Source organism: Gorilla gorilla, chromosome 5 (genome assembly GCF_029281585.2).
Source record: "Gorilla gorilla gorilla isolate KB3781 chromosome 5, NHGRI_mGorGor1-v2.1_pri, whole genome shotgun sequence".
NCBI classification, from domain to species: Eukaryota; Metazoa; Chordata; class Mammalia; order Primates; family Hominidae; genus Gorilla; species Gorilla gorilla.
This window is the reverse complement of record NC_073229.2, coordinates 22,425,391-22,442,574: the sequence shown is the minus strand read 5'-3', so window position 1 is coordinate 22,442,574 and position 17,184 is coordinate 22,425,391. Positions and strand designations below refer to the sequence as shown.

At 39.5% G+C, this 17,184-nt stretch overlaps 1 protein-coding gene across 4 annotated transcripts in view; it reads right to left on the bottom strand.

Moving 5' to 3' along the window:
• Positions 1-17,184, bottom strand: part of CDYL (chromodomain Y like) — a 181,276-nt gene that overhangs the window by 132,718 nt on the left and 31,374 nt on the right. Inside the window, exon 1 of one of the 4 annotated variants that reach the window (XM_055390979.2) lies at positions 10,942-10,959. The exons of the other annotated variants lie outside the window; for them this stretch is intronic. The gene's annotated coding sequence lies outside the window, so the exon portion shown is untranslated. Of the gene's footprint in view, positions 1-10,941; positions 10,960-17,184 lie in introns of those variants that run through there. 4 annotated transcript variants of the gene reach the window in all.

Below are 17,184 nucleotides of genomic sequence, written 5' to 3'. Positions count from 1 at the left end.
CTGGGCTTGGTGGTGGGCACCTGTAATCTCAGCTACTCAGGAGGCTGAGGCACAAAAATTGCTTGAACCCAGGAGACGGAGGTTGCAGTGAGCCGAGATCATGCCACCACACTCCAGCCTGGGCAACAGAGTGAGACTCTGTTTCAAAGAAAAAAAAAAAATCCAATAGCCTTTTTTGCAGAAACGGAAAAGCTTGTTTAAATTAAATTAAATTTAAAGCTTATTCAAATTCATATGGACTTGCAAAAGGTCCCAGAAAGTCAAAACAATCTTGAAAAAGAAACAGCTGGATATGTCACCCAAAGGATGAACAGCAAAAGAAAAAAAAATAGGTAAACTGAACTTTAATCAATTAAAAACTTGTGTGTTTCAAAGGACATTATCAAGCAAGTGAAAAGACAACATAAAAATATTTGCAAATCATATCTGGTAAGGGCTTAATAACCAGAATATATAAAGAACTCAACAAAACTCAACAACAATGACAAATAACCCAATGAAAAATGGGCAAAGGACTAGACATTTCTCCAAAGAAGATATACAAATAGCTAATAAGCATATCAAGTAATGCTCATCGTACTCATTAGGAAAATGCAAATCAAAATCACAATGAAATACTACTTTAAATCTATGAGGATGACTATAATTTTAAAAATGGAAAATAAGTGCTGCCAAGCGCTGCTGGTGGAAATGTAAAATGGTGTGGTCATTGTGTAAAATGGTTTGACAGCTCCTCAAAAAGTTAAACATCGAATTACCATATGACCCAACAATGATCCACCATGCAACCCACAGGACCCACTCCTAGACATATATACCAAATACCTGAAAACAGGGACTCAATTATATACTCGAATTATCAAGGTACATGGTAGCATTCACAGTAGCCAAAATATGAAAACAACGCATATGTCCACTAAGATGAATGGATACATAAAATGTGGTGTATCTATGTAAGAGTATTATTCAGTCATAAACAGGAATAAAGTGCTGATACATGCTGGAACACGGATGAACCTTGAAAACATTATGCTAAGTGAAGGAAGCCAGACACAAAAGGACAAATACTACAAGATCTCCCTTATATCAAATATCTAGAATAGGCAAATTCACTGAGGCAGAAAGTAGAATAGAGATTTCCAGGGACTGGGGGAAGCGAATGGGGTTTTTACATAATGGTTACAGAGTTTCTGATTGGGGAAAATAAAGAGTTTTGGAGAGACAAATAAAATACAAATATAAATATAACATTGTGATTAATGTCATGGAATTGTACATTTAAAATTGTTATAATGGCAAAAGTTAGGTTACATATATTTTACCGGTTACAAAGTTTCTGTTTGGGGGAATTTAAAAGTTTTGGAGATACAAATACAACGTTGGATTAACATCATGGAATTGTATACTTAAAATGGTTATAATGGCAAATGTTAGGTTACATACATTTTACGGTTACAAAGTTTCTGTTTGGGGGAATTTAAAAGTTTTGGAGATACAAATACAACACTGTGATTAACGTCAGGGAATTATATACTTAAAATTGTTATAATGGCAAATGTTAGGTTACATGTATTTTATTACAAGAGAAAAGGACTACAGATAGTATGGAAGGCATGCATGAATGCCAATCAAGATTTCTGAACATTGACTTTCCATGTGTATCTATGCACTCTTACCAGTGACAGACCAAAAGTCACCCCTAGAAGCCAGCAATATTTTAGTAGGTACGTTATGTTTAAGTATAAATAATTTGGAAATGGAATTGGGACTATTCTCTGAATATTTGTTCTTTGTGTTGAACCCATCATGGATAAGATCAATAAGGTAATTAAAAAGAGTCTTAAAGGTAAATGTCACGGAAATATACTAAATTACTAAGTGTTTTTGCTAAAATGCTAAAATAAACTTATCTACTCCTTGTTTATATATGGAAGCAAACTCAAAATGTTACAATTTGTTAAGAAAAGCTGCTGAATCCTGCACTTTTCCCCTCTGCTTTCTATAGAGATAGGTGGTGTCGACTTCTTACGACAATGCACAGCCATGTCTACGTCAGAGCATAGAAGGAATTGGGCAGGCTTCAGGAATCAGTGTATTCTGCTAAGGTATTTGTTCATTTAAAGCACCTGAATTTATCCTTACAAGGTGGTACTGGACATGCAAGAAGAAAGAAATTCCCTTGTGAGCACAGAAGTAGAGCTGTGGGGTCACATCTGAATAACAAAATACAGGACGGTTTTGTTGTTGTCTGCATGACTGAGACAAATATTAATCTGAAAACTCACTGAAAATATTTTGCGCATTATGAAGAGAACTGAAAACACATGAAATAGGGTTTCATTTTCCATACCAGATGGCAGCCATGTGTGGCAAAGGGCCCTCCTATCCCACTGTCTGGATACTACCCACATACTTTGACACATTCAGATAGGTTCCAGAGAACGGCTGCTGGTGGCTCCTGGAGACCCAAGCCACCTTCATTGCCGGTATTAGAAATTCTTGGTATTCAACCAAAATAAAGAAAATGGTAAAATAGCTTTTATACTTTACAAGTGTACACATGTGAATTGACTCTCAGGCTGGTTATTCCAAAACTATTAACAGATGAATGGTACCATTGATTTTTCCCCCCAGATTAAATTTGTAGCTTTGTTAATGCTTTTTATATTTCTATTTAAGCTGAATGATACTCCATTTATGGCAAAATAATATTTACGTTTAAAAGAAAAGGCTGTTAAGAAGCTGATTTTGCCTGGCACAGTGGCTCACATCTATAATCCCAACACTTTGGGAGGCTGAGGTGGGTGAATCACCTGAGCCCAGGAGTTCAAGACCAGCCTGGGTGACACAGTGAGATGCCCCCCGCCAACCCCATCTCTACAGAAAGAAAAAAAAAATAAAGAAAAGAAAAATTTGCCAGGCATTGTGGTGTGCACCTGTAGTCCTAGCTACTCAGGAAGCTGAGTTGGGAGGATCGTTTGAGCCCACGAGGTCAAGGTTGTAGTGAGCCGTTGACACGACTGCACTCCAGCCTGGGTGACAGAGCAAAACCCTATCTCAAAATAAATAAATAAAAAGCTGATTTACTTAAAGAAAAAAGTAACCATTTGGCTGGTACATACGTTATTGCAACAACCACCAAGAACAACTAAAATTCGGAAAATTATTATATGGCTACAATTACCTCAAATGGACAATGTAGGTGCATATTTTAATCTATGTACTCTGAAAGGAGCATGCTTTAAATCTGGTAAGCCACAAATATTAGGAACACATGGAAACCCAAGGATCGCTTTTTTTTTTCCCCCCCTGAGATACAGTCTTGCTCTACAGCCCAGGCTGGAGTACAGTGGTGTGATCTCAGTTCACTGCAACCTCTGCCTCCCGGGTTATTCAAGTGATTCTCATGCCTCAGCCTCCTGAATAGCTGGGATTACAGGTGGATGCCACCACGCCCAGCCAATTTTTGTATTATTAGTAGAGACGGGGTTTCACCATGTTGGCCAGGATGGCCTCAAACTCCTGAGCTCAAGTGATCCGCCCGCTTCGGCCCCCCAAAGTGCTGGGATTACAGGCATGAGTCACCATGCCGGGCCACAAGGAATGCTTTTATATGAAGAATTCCCATATGACCGACTGGGCGTGGGGTGGCTGAGGCAGGAGAATCACTTGAACCCGGGAGGTAGAGGTTGCAGTAAGCCGAGATCACACCACTGCACTCCAGCCTGGGCGACAGAGTGAGAGTGAGACTCCGTTTCAAAAAAAGAAAAAAAAAAGAATTCCCATATGACCATGATCATCATCTCTCCTCTGATTTACATTTTGTTTTGCTTTTTTCTTGAGAGCACTGTTCTCTTAAGATTTACATTTTGTATACCTCAACTTTCACTTGGACCATAAAGGCACTAGAACCACAAAGATGAAAAGGCAAGAAAGAAATGAATAATGATAAAGGTAAAATGAGATTCTACATGACATCATTAATAAGATGAATACAATCAAAAGCCAGGTTAGAAAATTTAAAGATGGCTCCCACTGCTATTAATACTGAAACCTATTCTGTGCCAAGAACTGAGTAAGATGTAAGACAATTCTGGTTGTGGATGTCACATTCCGGATGTGAGGCAAGGCCTGCGGATGTTTTACAGATTTCAAGATGTCTCATGATTCCCGTGTTTCTGCACGCTGCAGGCTGCCGCTCTGCCTTAATGTCCACTATATTTCTACTTTCACAGGCATTTTGCAGGACTGTTTCCACACCTGCAATTAAGGTATCTCAGTCATCTTGTGGGCATCACTTCCAATCACTTCCCAGTGCACTCACGAGGGAACTGGTTTAATTTGGTCCTGTTTTCCTTCATGTAGCTCCTCAAAGTTTTCCTGTCTATGCAGCCTCTTCTTAAATACAATCTAGTGGGGGAGAACATAACATCCACTAGTGAGAGGGCTGTGGTGAAGATCAAAGTCCCTCGATTCCCTCACTGGGATGCCTCTCGAAGGTCCAAGAGCCATACCTCAGGACCCCAAAGGCCCGATGCTGCCAGAGAGAGAGAGAGGAAAACAGCAGAATCCAACCCTCAGAGGAACCCATCTCTTTACCGTGGTACAAGCTGGGTTCAGAAAGTTGAACCTGCTATGTAAAACTTTGCTGTGAGGAGGGAGAAAAGCCTAGCTTTATAGCCAAACATCAGGGAAACTGTCTTTAACATCTGTTGTCTCACCACAGAGTAAATCAGGTATTTTTCACAACCACTTTCAAGTCACAGAGGTATATTCGGAGCCCTGAAATAACAGGGAAATGCTACAACTGCTGAAAAACCACACTTTAAAATCTACCTGTTGGGTGCATTTATGCACTTTTGGAGAAAATCTAGCTCTCTGTGCTGGCGTCTGCGGCTCTCAGAGCTCTCTGTGCATCTGTGTGGCCACGGGATGAATCACCACAGAGAACACAGAGGGAGATGGATTAGGAATCAGCCTGCATTCCCCACCACGGCCTAGGATGGCCCCTCTCCTCATTTCTCTGGCTACTCGGCCTCCCTTAACGACTCTTGTCCTGCTGAAGTCACCACCAGACCTTCCACTCCACCACCAGTATCTGGTACATTCTCATAACACAGGGTTTCTCGACTTCAGCACTCCTGGCATCTGGGGCCAGGTAACTCTTGGTTGTGGGGCCATCCTATGCATGGCAGGATGTTCAGCAGAATCCCTGGCCTCTACCCACAAGATGCCAGGAGCACAGCCCCTCAACCCCAACCTGGCCGTGACCATCACAATATGTCTCCAGACATTGCCAAATGTCCCTTGAGGGTGAATTTGATCTACCTCCCCCTCTGAAAACCACTGTCATAAACACCTGATATCAGATTATGAGATCAGAGAAGAAATAAGCAGAGATCAAGGAAGATGGCATCACTAGTAACCTCTCTGACCTGAAGTTCTTAACTACAAAATTGCAGATACCTGAGCCTCAAGATGTTGTCATGATGATACCTTTAAAGCAATGAGCTGGACCCCAAAAACAGCAAGTTCCCAATACATGAAGGTTGTCAACAGACCAGAAAAAAAAAGGGCAGAAGCCACCACTATCTGGTAGACATGACAAATTTTTAAGTCTGGGCAAACCCCTCAGCCACCTGTCCAAAGAGGGAGTGGGAACATCTTAACAAAGGAAGCTTGAGAACCAATGATTGACACACGTAAGTAGTAATTCTTTACTCCTATGAATTGAGTATGAATAAAGTATCCCCAAATTTCAACATACAAGTGAGATTTTAATGATTTATAATAAAAGCATTAAATCCAATGCACATAAATAACATCCCTATTCACGAAAAATGAAAAACTGGTGAAGAGCTACACACACACACACACACACACACAGAGAGAGAGAGAGAGAGAGAGAGAGAGAGAGAGAGAGAGAGAGAGAGAGAGAGAGAGAGAACGAACCTAAAAAGAAAAAGAGCCAGGTAGCATTCCCATTATCAAGGTATTAAAAACAGTTGGATTTATGGACAATACTCAGACTCCCAGTGCTCACCTCTGTGGGGTATCAGGGAAGCACTCCCAGTTCACAGGGACCTACAGAGAGGACAGCAGTGACACTGCACCTGCATTAACTTTTACAACAGACCTGTGGTCTTAACAGCAGGAAGGGATCAATCCCTGGAAAAAGAAGAAGTAACTGAATAAATAAGCCTTCGTGCCTCTCTCCTCAGTCACCTGGTAATACAGTTACACTCAAGTTAACATGATTTTTATATCCGCAGTTTTCATGCTAAGCAACTGTGGTCAGAGTCAGCTTTCACACCTTATCCATTTAGCGTCTCTACTACGGAATACAACTGTGCCTCCCTCCTGAAGAAGGAAAATTAATCTGGTGATAAAAATGCCCAGACAAAGCAGGATTAGCATAATATGAGTAGGAAAACAAGGCACCCACAAGAGAAATGTCCATTTGCTCACGGAAGACAATCAAATTATGGCCCAAAAGTCAATAAACTCTATGCATCTAATGAATACATCTCCAATCTCAGACTCACACTGAAGAAAATTATAACACCCCCAAGGTCCACACAATCAACTAAGGGCAAAGACTGCCGACTAATTCAGCTGTTCACTGTACATACCTCACACCGCATTAACACAGGGAAGTATCAAACGCCTTCAAAAGTCTTAGAAAATCTCCCTTTCATAGAAACAATCTTTCTTAGAAAGGTTTAACAATATCAATACCATTTATATTGCCCACACTCCTTTTCTTGGTGTTTTCCATTTTATTTTATTTTATATTTTATTTTTTTGAGACAGGGGCTCACTTTATCACCCAGGCTAGAATGCAGTGGCACAATCTCCACTCACTGCAGCCTCGACCTCCAGGCTCAACTGATCGTCCCATCTCAGCCTCCCAAGTAGCTAGGACTACCTGTGTGTGCCACCATACCCAGCCGATTTTTGTATTTTTTGTAGAGAAGTGGTTCTGCCATGTTGCCAAGGCTGGTCTTGAACCCTGGGCTCAAGCAATCTGCCCGCCTCAGCCTCCCAAAGTTCTGGGATTACAGGCGTGAGCCACTGTACCTGGCCTCTTTTCCATATTAAATGTAAATAGCTACTATCTTACTTAAGCATTTAAAGGCTGACAAAATACAACTTTAGTTCTAGCCACAAAACAAGAAGTACCAATGCCTAAACGTTTTTAATATGAAAAAGATGTTATTTCAAAGTTTCTTTAGAAGATATTTTGTCTCAAGCAATGAGACTACAGACAAATTCATCTAATTCTGATGCAGCAACCAGCCCAAAACAAACCCTAGTACACACAGAAGTTTAAACTTTGGAAGTCATGATGAGTCATAAATAATACAAAAATGTTGGCTAATTGATTATGAGATTTAGGCCCTCAAGACACAACACTGGGCAAAATAAAGTCCAGATATGTAAATTATAGACTTAAAAGTTTAAAATGATAAAAATACTAACTTTAACAAAAATTTCCAAATCACTTAGCTTCTAGTGAGCTAAGAAATGCAAATTAAAAGATAACACTTTTCTATCAAATGAGCTAAGTTTTGAATGTACTGTCTAGTGGTGGCTGGTAAGGGAATGTTCAGATGGTCACTCAGGTACTGCCGGTGGGAGTGAGTAGCTGGCTCTGACAAAAGCCATGGCTTCTGATCCAGGAATTTCACTGTTTTTTTTTTTTTTAATTCTCTCTTAAAAAGGAAAGGGTGATTGAAGAGTAGGTCACAGTATTATTTGTAACTGTGTACCTGTAATTAAAGGCCTGAGGGAAAGAGCACACAGTTCAATGCATGAGTATTAGGCTCTGGCTGAAGTTAGCTGGCTCCCAGGTCTCTTTAGGAGGCTCCACACCTCACAGGTGACATACTCTTTCACATACAACACAACTGCAAAAGAAAGATACCACCAAAAAAATACAATGCCTGTAGGAATAACTAGATTTCGCAACAATACAACAGGCAAGACACAATATATTTATTAGTTGTATTTCTAAAAGCATTTTGATGATATCAGGAAATGCTCATGACTTATAAAAAGCAGGACACAAACACTGTTAACTGTGTTCAATGTGGGTATATGAGAATTGGGGGTGTCCCTTGAGGGGCAAGTGGAACCTCAGTACACCTCAAATCTATACTAGACACAATTTTATACTGTCTCAACTAAAACACATAGGTGTCAGCTTATTATCATTTCCCCACCACAGTCATGCAATCAGACCAATTTTTTGCTCACTATGAAATCAAAATATAGGCTGGGCACAGTGGCTCATGCCTGTAATCCCAGCACTTTGGGAGGCTGAGATGGACAGATCACTTGAGCTCAGGAGTTCAAGACAAGCCTGGGCAACATCGCAAAACCCCGTCTCTACTAAAAATACAAAAATTAGCCAGGCATGGTGGTAGTCCCAGCAACTCAGGAGGCTGAGGTGGAAGGACTGCCTGAGCCTGGGAGGCGGAGGTTTCAGTGAGCCAAGACTGTGCTACTGTGCACTCTAGCCTTGGTGACAGAGTGAGACTCCATTAAAAAAAAAAAAAAGAAAGAAAGAAAAATAAATCAAAGTATAACTGCTTCTTCTGTAACAATATCTGCAAAGTACTTAAAACAATACCCAGCAGATGGGAAATAAAAATAAATCTTCGTAGTAGTAGTTTCTTGGGGCTATTTGTATTTTTGGCTTTGTAAAATGCAACCCCTTTACTACTTACAAAATCCAAAATAAAACTCTTAGAGTCAACCTACATACACAAAAATAAGAGAATTTTGACCCAAAAAAAAAAAAAAAAAAAACAGGGACGCGAGAGATTTGCGTGCTTGATGCTCAGTGCGTCCTCTACAGCTGGGGTAACGACAGCTCTGCCACTGCTGCTGAATATGAAGCTGAACAGAAACTTCAGAAATATACAGAAATTTAGTGTATGCCAACGGGTAGCATTTTTAAAACATGAAATTCAATAAACTATTGGGGCAACTCGTTATTTCACGTGGAAAAATTTTAAAGCTCAATCTCTATGTTCCCAAACATAAACAATTATATCCTCCAATAGGATAACGTCAAAAAAAAAAAAAAAACCTATAAAAATACTCAAAGAAAATATAGGAGGGTGTTTATAATGTTGATAAAGAAAAGGACTTTTTAACCAAGACACACAAGCCAGCTGTCATAAAGAAAGAGTTGACGATAAACACATTCTGTAGAGCAAAAAATACATATATTTTTAAAAGCCAAAACAGGCAGCAAATTAGGAGAAAATGCTGACATGGGACCACCGCATATAATATGGAAAGTGCCAACTGCTTGATGGAAGAACATTAAATAAGCACACCTTGGACAAGGTAACAAAAAAAAAAAGGTAAAAAAAAAAAGTGAAATCTCACTATTAAAACAATCACATGCCAATTTCTGTACATTACATTAGCAAAAATTAAAGACTGATAATAACCAGTATTGATACACATGCAGGAAGACAGGCACTCAATCTGTGAGTATGAACAAATACACTGGAAGGCAATCTGGTTATACAGATTTTTTTAAATGTGTGTTCCTTCTGACATAGTAAGTCTATTGGAAAAAACTGTAAACAACCTAAAAATCAACAGAGAAATGGCTAAATGACAGTATTCCATACTAAGGAATAAAACTATGAGGCTCTTAAGTAGAGAAGGTTGATATGTGGTAACTGACTACATAGTGACATACAAAATATTCTTAAGTTCCAAAATTAAAAGCCTTATAGCTATATTTATACAAACCTCTGGTGCATATTTAAAAATCTATTTATGTGATACACGATATATACATAAACATATGCATATATACACATACATACATATTCAGGCATATTCTGGAAGGTTAGGGTTGAGGGAGGGTGAGAACACAGACAGATCCTATTTCCATCTGTAAGTATTTGTTATTACTAGTATAAAAGCATAAGCATGTACTATTAAAGCTCAAGTTCCTACTGGCAGCTTTAAAAATCTGACTTTGGGATTGAAGAGAAGGCAAACTAAGGGTCACAAACCAGGAAAAATGAGAATATTTCTGAATAAGAGATCTGTTACCAAGGGACTGGCAGGCCCTACAACACTGCCCCTTAATCTGGCTGGCTCTCTTCATCCTCTCCCTCTTCTTTGAATGGATTCCATCAAAACCCTACAACAAGCTGACATGAATCCCACATGGCACATCTGTAGGATCTATTCTCAATCCTAAATTTGGGCTGGGTGGGGTGGCTCCCACCTGTAATTCCAGCACTTTGGGAGGCTGAGGCGGGCAGATCATTTGAGGCAAGGAGTTCCAGAGCAGCCTGGCCAACATAGTAAAACCCCATCTCTACTAAAAATACAAAAATTAGCCAGGCATGGTAGCCGGCTGTAATCCTAGCTACCAGGGAGGCTGGGGCACGAGAATTGCTTGAACCTTGGAGGTGGAGGCTGCAGTGAGCTAGGATTGCACCACTGCACTCCAGCCTGGGCAACAGAACAAGACCCTGTCTCCAAAACAACAACAACAAAATACTAAATTTGTCTGTGAACTCTACTTTTCTAATATTAAGTCCTCACAGTGAACTGAAGCAGAACTTCCTCTTGTTATAAGTTAAATTCCTTTGACCTCTTAGGTTGACTCTGCATATGCTCCATGAACAGTAAAATACCTGTTCAGTTTCACTTTCTAATAGGTTCAAGTCAATTACTTAAAGGTTGTTTTTCCCCTCTCATGATTTCAACTCTAAAATAATTAACTAATATAAAAAAGCTGCTTACACAAAGTTTAAGAAAACTTCAACATTTTAAGAAAATGTTTTGTTCCCAAAAGTTTGCCAAAAATAATTTTAACTCAATGTGGAAATGAAAATAATGGGAATGCTACCTATCCAGATGCACCAAAAGTTCATTGTTATTAGAAATAAAAAATACCTGGCCAGGTGCAGTGGCTTATCCTGTAATCCCAATGCTTTGAGAGGCCAAGGTGGGTGGATCACTTGAGTTCAAGCTGGAGTTCAAGACCAACCTGGGCAATGTGGTAAAATCCTGTCTCTACAAAAAAAAAAAAAAAATTAGCCAGGCATGGTGGCACACTTCTGTAGTTCCAGCCGGGAGGCTGAGGTGGAAGGATCGTTTGAGCCTGGGAGGCTGTGGCTGCAGTGAGCCATAATTGCACCACAGCACTTCCAGCCTGGGCTACAGAGCAAGATCCTGTCTTGAAAAAAAACAGAAAAACGAAAAAACAAATTGCACCAACAATTCTGTTTACTAGTCTGAGATAGAAACTTCAGGCAAATTCCACCAAAACATCAAGAAACAACTAATTAGATTCTAATAACAATCGGATAAAATAAAACCAGAACAGCATGTGCACATCTACACACACATGCACAAATGGATCCGTCAATCTCACAGCAGATATTTACACATCCTAAACACATAATTTAGCAAAATGAATCCATCAGTGGCAGAAGAATAAATGATAACCCAGTAGAGTAAGTCCCTGAAATAACAGGGTAATTCAGCCCTAGAAAATCTGTCACTACCATCATTAGATACAGGAGAAAACCTAAGAATATCAGCGGATGCTGCAAAAGCACACCAGCAAATTAAAACCCACTCATGATTTTAAAAAGTAAAAAAGACCTCTTCGCCAGCAAATCTGGATAGAATATCTACAACTAGACATTTTTGGGAATGCTCATACTTCAATGGTGAAACACTAGAAGCACTCCAGTAGGCGAAGATGATGACGGCAGTGTTCTCTACCATGTTACTACTCAAAATGGTCCAGGAAGTTCCCAGCCTACACTAGATGAGAAAATGAAATGGATGCATAAACACAAGGAAAAGCAAGTACGAACTATAATTAATTCGAAGGTAGAAGACTGCCGACTCCAAAATCCTAGAGCTCTAACTGACCATTAAAACAGTGTCCAGCAAAGGAACAAGGTAAACATATGAAAACTTAGTGATTTTCCTATACAACGGCAATCAGTTAGAAATCAGTCTTTTTGAAAATCCTATTCGTAATAGCTAGAAAAACAACCTAAGAATAAATCTAAAAGAAAACAGACAAAACTACAATACACAACACACACATACAAATGCACATATACCTATACATTCAGCTATAAAACTTTACTCAAGGACAGAAGAAGACAAGTAAATTGGGAGAAATACCATATTCAGAGATGAGTATCAGAAGGCTCAACACTTCACATACCTAGTCTCCAACCCAAATTAACCTAGAAATTTAACACAATCTTCAGCCATGAAAAAAAAAAACCCCTACTAGAATTTTTCACAGAACTTGACGGGCTGATTTTAAATTTCCTATAGAAGACTGTGCAGTTTCTTTAAAAGCCAATATAATTTTGAAGAATTACAGCAAAGGGGAGGGATAGGCAACTTGATATGAAAACATTATAATGCTATGGCCATTAAAACAATGTTATAAAGAATAAAGACTATGTAAATTGATCACTGAAACAAAATAAGGGTCAGATTGATACAACCAGTTTGGAGGGCAATTTAGCAGGATGTTTAAGTTAAAAATGTTCACACTCTTCTATCCAGCTACTTTCCGGGCACATGTACACAAGACGTGCCCTAGAGTGAGTTCACCGCCACACCGGACATCTCAAAAAAACAAAAGCTGCAGACAACCTTAATGTCCTTCAATGGGGAAGTGACTAATCATTTAACACTGCAGAAGTAAAGTTAGGAAGCAACTAAGAAAGAATGAGACAGGTCTACACACACCACACAGAGTGATCTTTAGAGGTATCTAGGGCATCTTGTTGATGGAAAAAGTTACATCGTATCGTTTGTGTACATTCTAAACACACATTGGCAGTACTTTCTATGTTCACTATAGAAAACATGTATACAACACCATGTCCCTACAAATCACCAAAGATCTTGTTAAGATGCAGATTCCAATTCAACTGGATTGGGGCGGTGCCTCAGAGTCTGCATTTCTAACCAACTCCAGCAAGCTTGATGCTGCTGCCAGTCCATGGACCACCCTGCAGACAGCAAAGGCACAGGAGATGATATGGAAGGTTCCAGGGGAGACAAACACTAAGAGCTGCTGAATGGGGAAGAGGGTGGAAGACAACAGTCAAGTGAGATGGCCAACGGGAGCCTTTATAATGTTCCAGACCAGCCTGGGTAACAGTGAGACCCATCTCTAAACTAAATAAATTAATTTAGTATTTGTTAAAGAAGAGAGAGGCCAGGGGTGGTGGCTCATGCCTGTAATCCCAGAGCTTTGGAAAGGCAGGGCAGGAAGATCACTCAAGGCCAAGAGTTTGAGGCTGCAGTGAGCTATAATGGCACCACTGCATTATGGCCTGGATGACAGAGACCCTGTCTCAAAAAAAAAAAAAAAGAATAATGTCATTGAGTACTTGTGTAATTAAAAGCTAGTTTTTAAAAACCCATATAGACTACTTTTGAGTATCTCCTTACTAAATTCTAGGAGCCTCATGATGTTAAGTACACAGAGAGGGCCAACTAGTGTTGCCAGCTCCTCTCCTCAAACAAGAATCCATAACTGACCAGAAGAGAGCAAGAGCTGAGGGAAAATAACCAATAAGCTAGCAGTGACAGCCTATTACTACTGAAGAGGTACTTTTTAAAATGCTATTTTAAGTCAGGTGCTCTGTTTTTATTTAAAATAGTTTAAGTCTAGAGAGCTTATTAAAAATAAACAACTGCTAGTTCTATCTTTGGTATTATCTATGCAACATAGTTCAGGAAGTTTTTACATGGTCTACTATGTTTTATTTTTACTTCATATTCTTGCTAATTAATGCTTCCAGAGGAAATCCTTCTTAACTACTAAAGAATTAATGAGCATGCAAAAATGTCCCCTCTATAATGCCAACTATCAAAAACTTCTGTCAGACCTGAAACTGAAGCTTCATTAGCTCTCAGTAAATGGACCTCTGTACGGCTGATCTGACACGATGATATGCATTGACAAGCTCTTTCTCTATTTACTGAAGGAACTGCCTGCAATAACTGAATAGACACAAATGACCACTTGCTATGGTCTGAATATTTGTGTCCCCCAAAATTTCCTATGTTGAAACCCAATCCCTAGTATGATGGTACTAGAAGGTTAGACTTCTGAGAAATAACTAGGTCACAAGGCTCTGCCCTCATGAATGGGATTGGTGCCCTGATAACAGAGACCTGGCTAGTCCCTTCCACCATGTGAGGACACTGTCAGAAGGGCAGAGAGCAGCCCTCGCCAGGCACCAATCTGCTGGGTGCCTTGACCTTGGACTTCTGGGCCCCCAGGACTATGAGCATACATTTATGTTATTTCTAAGCTTCCCAGTTTATAGTATTTTGTTACAGCTCTCCAAATGGACTATGACACCAGGCAAGTCAAAACTGAGATGTGTAGGATTTTATTATATACTAAAACAGAAAAGATTTTAGTGGAAATGGATTCATGAAATATATTAAAATTGGAGGCAAAGTCTCAGGTCCAACACAGAGTCATCCCATACAGTCACAACAACTGATAAAATCTGAAAGAAACTCTGACATAGTTATCTGGTACTAGACACATAATCACAGGGAGTCATTAAAGGGTACCATGAGGATCAAACAACTTTTAAAAGTAGCACCCTCTGAGAAGGCAGAACATAATCTCTTTCTTTAATTCATGCTAGTTGAGAAATCATTTCGGAACTGATGCCTGAACTGAAATCTTGTGAAGTAGGAGTTAGGAAGTACAATGCAAACAACGAACGGCAAAGGGTAACCCATCACACACTTAGACAACTATGTATTATGTCATTATCCTGTAGGCAAGGGCGAGTCATAAAGGCAAAAATAAACACACACACACACACCAAGATCAAAGTCAAAAGCCAACGGGGAGAAAGTATGTCCAAGAAACATCACCAAGGACTAATATAATACCCCCACCATACAAAATATCACCAAGGACTAATATAATACCCCTACCATACAAAATATCGCCAAGGACTAATATAATACCCCTACCATACAAAATATCACCAAGGACTAATATAATACCCCTACCATACAAAGTATCGCCAAGGACTAATATAATACCCCTACCATACAAAATATCGCCAAGGACTAATATAATACCCCTACCATACAAAGTATCGCCAAGGACTAATATGATACCCCTACCATACAAAATATCGCCAAGGACTAATATAATACCCCTACCATACAAAATATCACCAAGGACTAATATAATACCCCTACCATACAAAATATCACCAAGGACTAATATAATACCCCTACCATACAAAGCATCACCAAGGACTAATATAATACCCCTACTATACAAAATATCACCAAGGACTAATATAATACCCCTACCATACAAAGTATCGCCAAGGACTAATATAATATCCCTATCATACAAAGTACTCTTAAAAACTGGCAATCCCACATCTAAGAAACTATCCTGAAGGCAGGCCTCCAACAGTATACAACTACACATCCACGAGTTTATTCATTGCAACACCGTTTATAATTACAAACACCAGAAACATTCTAAATGCCATACATAGGAGAGTGGTTGAATAAACTATGGTACATCCACACGAAGGAGCAGCTATTTTTTAAAATGAAGATGATCTTTAAGAGCTGATGTGAGTGATTTCCAAGACATATTGATAAGTGAAAAAAGTCAAGTGCAGAAAAGTATCTTATACCATGCTACCTGCTCTTTTTTTAAGAAAGATAATGCAAGAAAATACATACGTATCTGCTGATTTGCACAAAACATACATGAAAGACAAACTAGAAACTAAAGAGACTGGTCACCCACAGAGGGTGGGTAGAAAAGGAGTGGAGGGCATACAGAATGGGAATGGGAAAGCTGGAACGAGGAGGCTTTTCTGAGTGTATATCCTGGTGCACAGCTCTCACACTTGGGAGCCACATCAATATTTCACACATCCAAAACACACAATGACAATCAACCAGGATGTGTGTTTGGGGAACAAAAAAATGGAATCCAAGCAGTAACAAATTAATCTAACTCAATTACAAATGAATAAAATAACCACATTGAAGGAGGTGAAAAGAAAAAGCAATCTTGGAAAACAGTATTTTGACTGGGACACCATAAAGCTAAAGACAAAAAGAGCCGTACACAAAATCTATATTCTTGGACTTTAAGAGTCAGCAAACCATGTCCATAAAGGGTCAGACAGTAAAGCTTTTCAGCTTTGGAGGCCATATGGTCTCTCTCGCAACCATGCGTGATATATAAACAAATAGGCGGGGCTGTGTTCCAATAAAACTTTATTTACAAAAACATCAAGCAGGCCAGATTGAACCCGTGGGCTATAGTTCACTGGCACGTGTTCTAGTTAATAAAGCTGCTTCTCAGAGGGATTTGGGTTAGCAAATTTGAAACTACTTTGATGTTATACTAGAGTTGAGCAAATGAGTAAATGTATTACAGACAGCGGAGTATGGATTTCTCACTGCTGGAGAAAGGAGTTAACAATTAAGGAAAAGAAGAAGGTTAGAATGAATGCTATGGTGTTAAACTGGAAATGGAACTCATCAATAGGAACTCATTTTTAACTGCATATGCAGAGAGATCCATATATAGATGTGCAGGTTTGTGTGGGCTAAGATACAGGCATGCACTTCCAAGCTTTGTCCTCCTAGAGGTTCGAGAGGCAACCGCAACAAGCACGCGTTGCCCCGCATGTGCATTTCTAAATGCCATTCGCCAATAAAATGAAACAGTGCTCCCTCAAGTGCCTGACTCCAGAGCTGGAGCAAAGAAAATACAAGATGCACCCTGAGTGTCCTGTGGTAGCTGAAAATAAGAAATTGGGAAACCATGATGAAAGGACATAGGACCCAAACTGCAGGAGCTTCCAATGACCAAAGCTACGACAATCTGAGTAATAGAATAAGAATACTGGATTATAATACATAGAGTTAAAAAAAAAAATCTAAGTGCATAAAGACATAAATGAGCCCAGCGCGGTGGCTCATGCCTGTAATCCCAGCATTTTAGGAGGTGGAGGCAAGTGGATCGCCTGACCCCAAGGAGTTCAAGACCAGCATGGGCAACGTAGCAAGACCCTATCTCTACAAAACAAAATTAAAAATTAGCCAGGTGTGGTGGCACATGCCTGTAGTCCC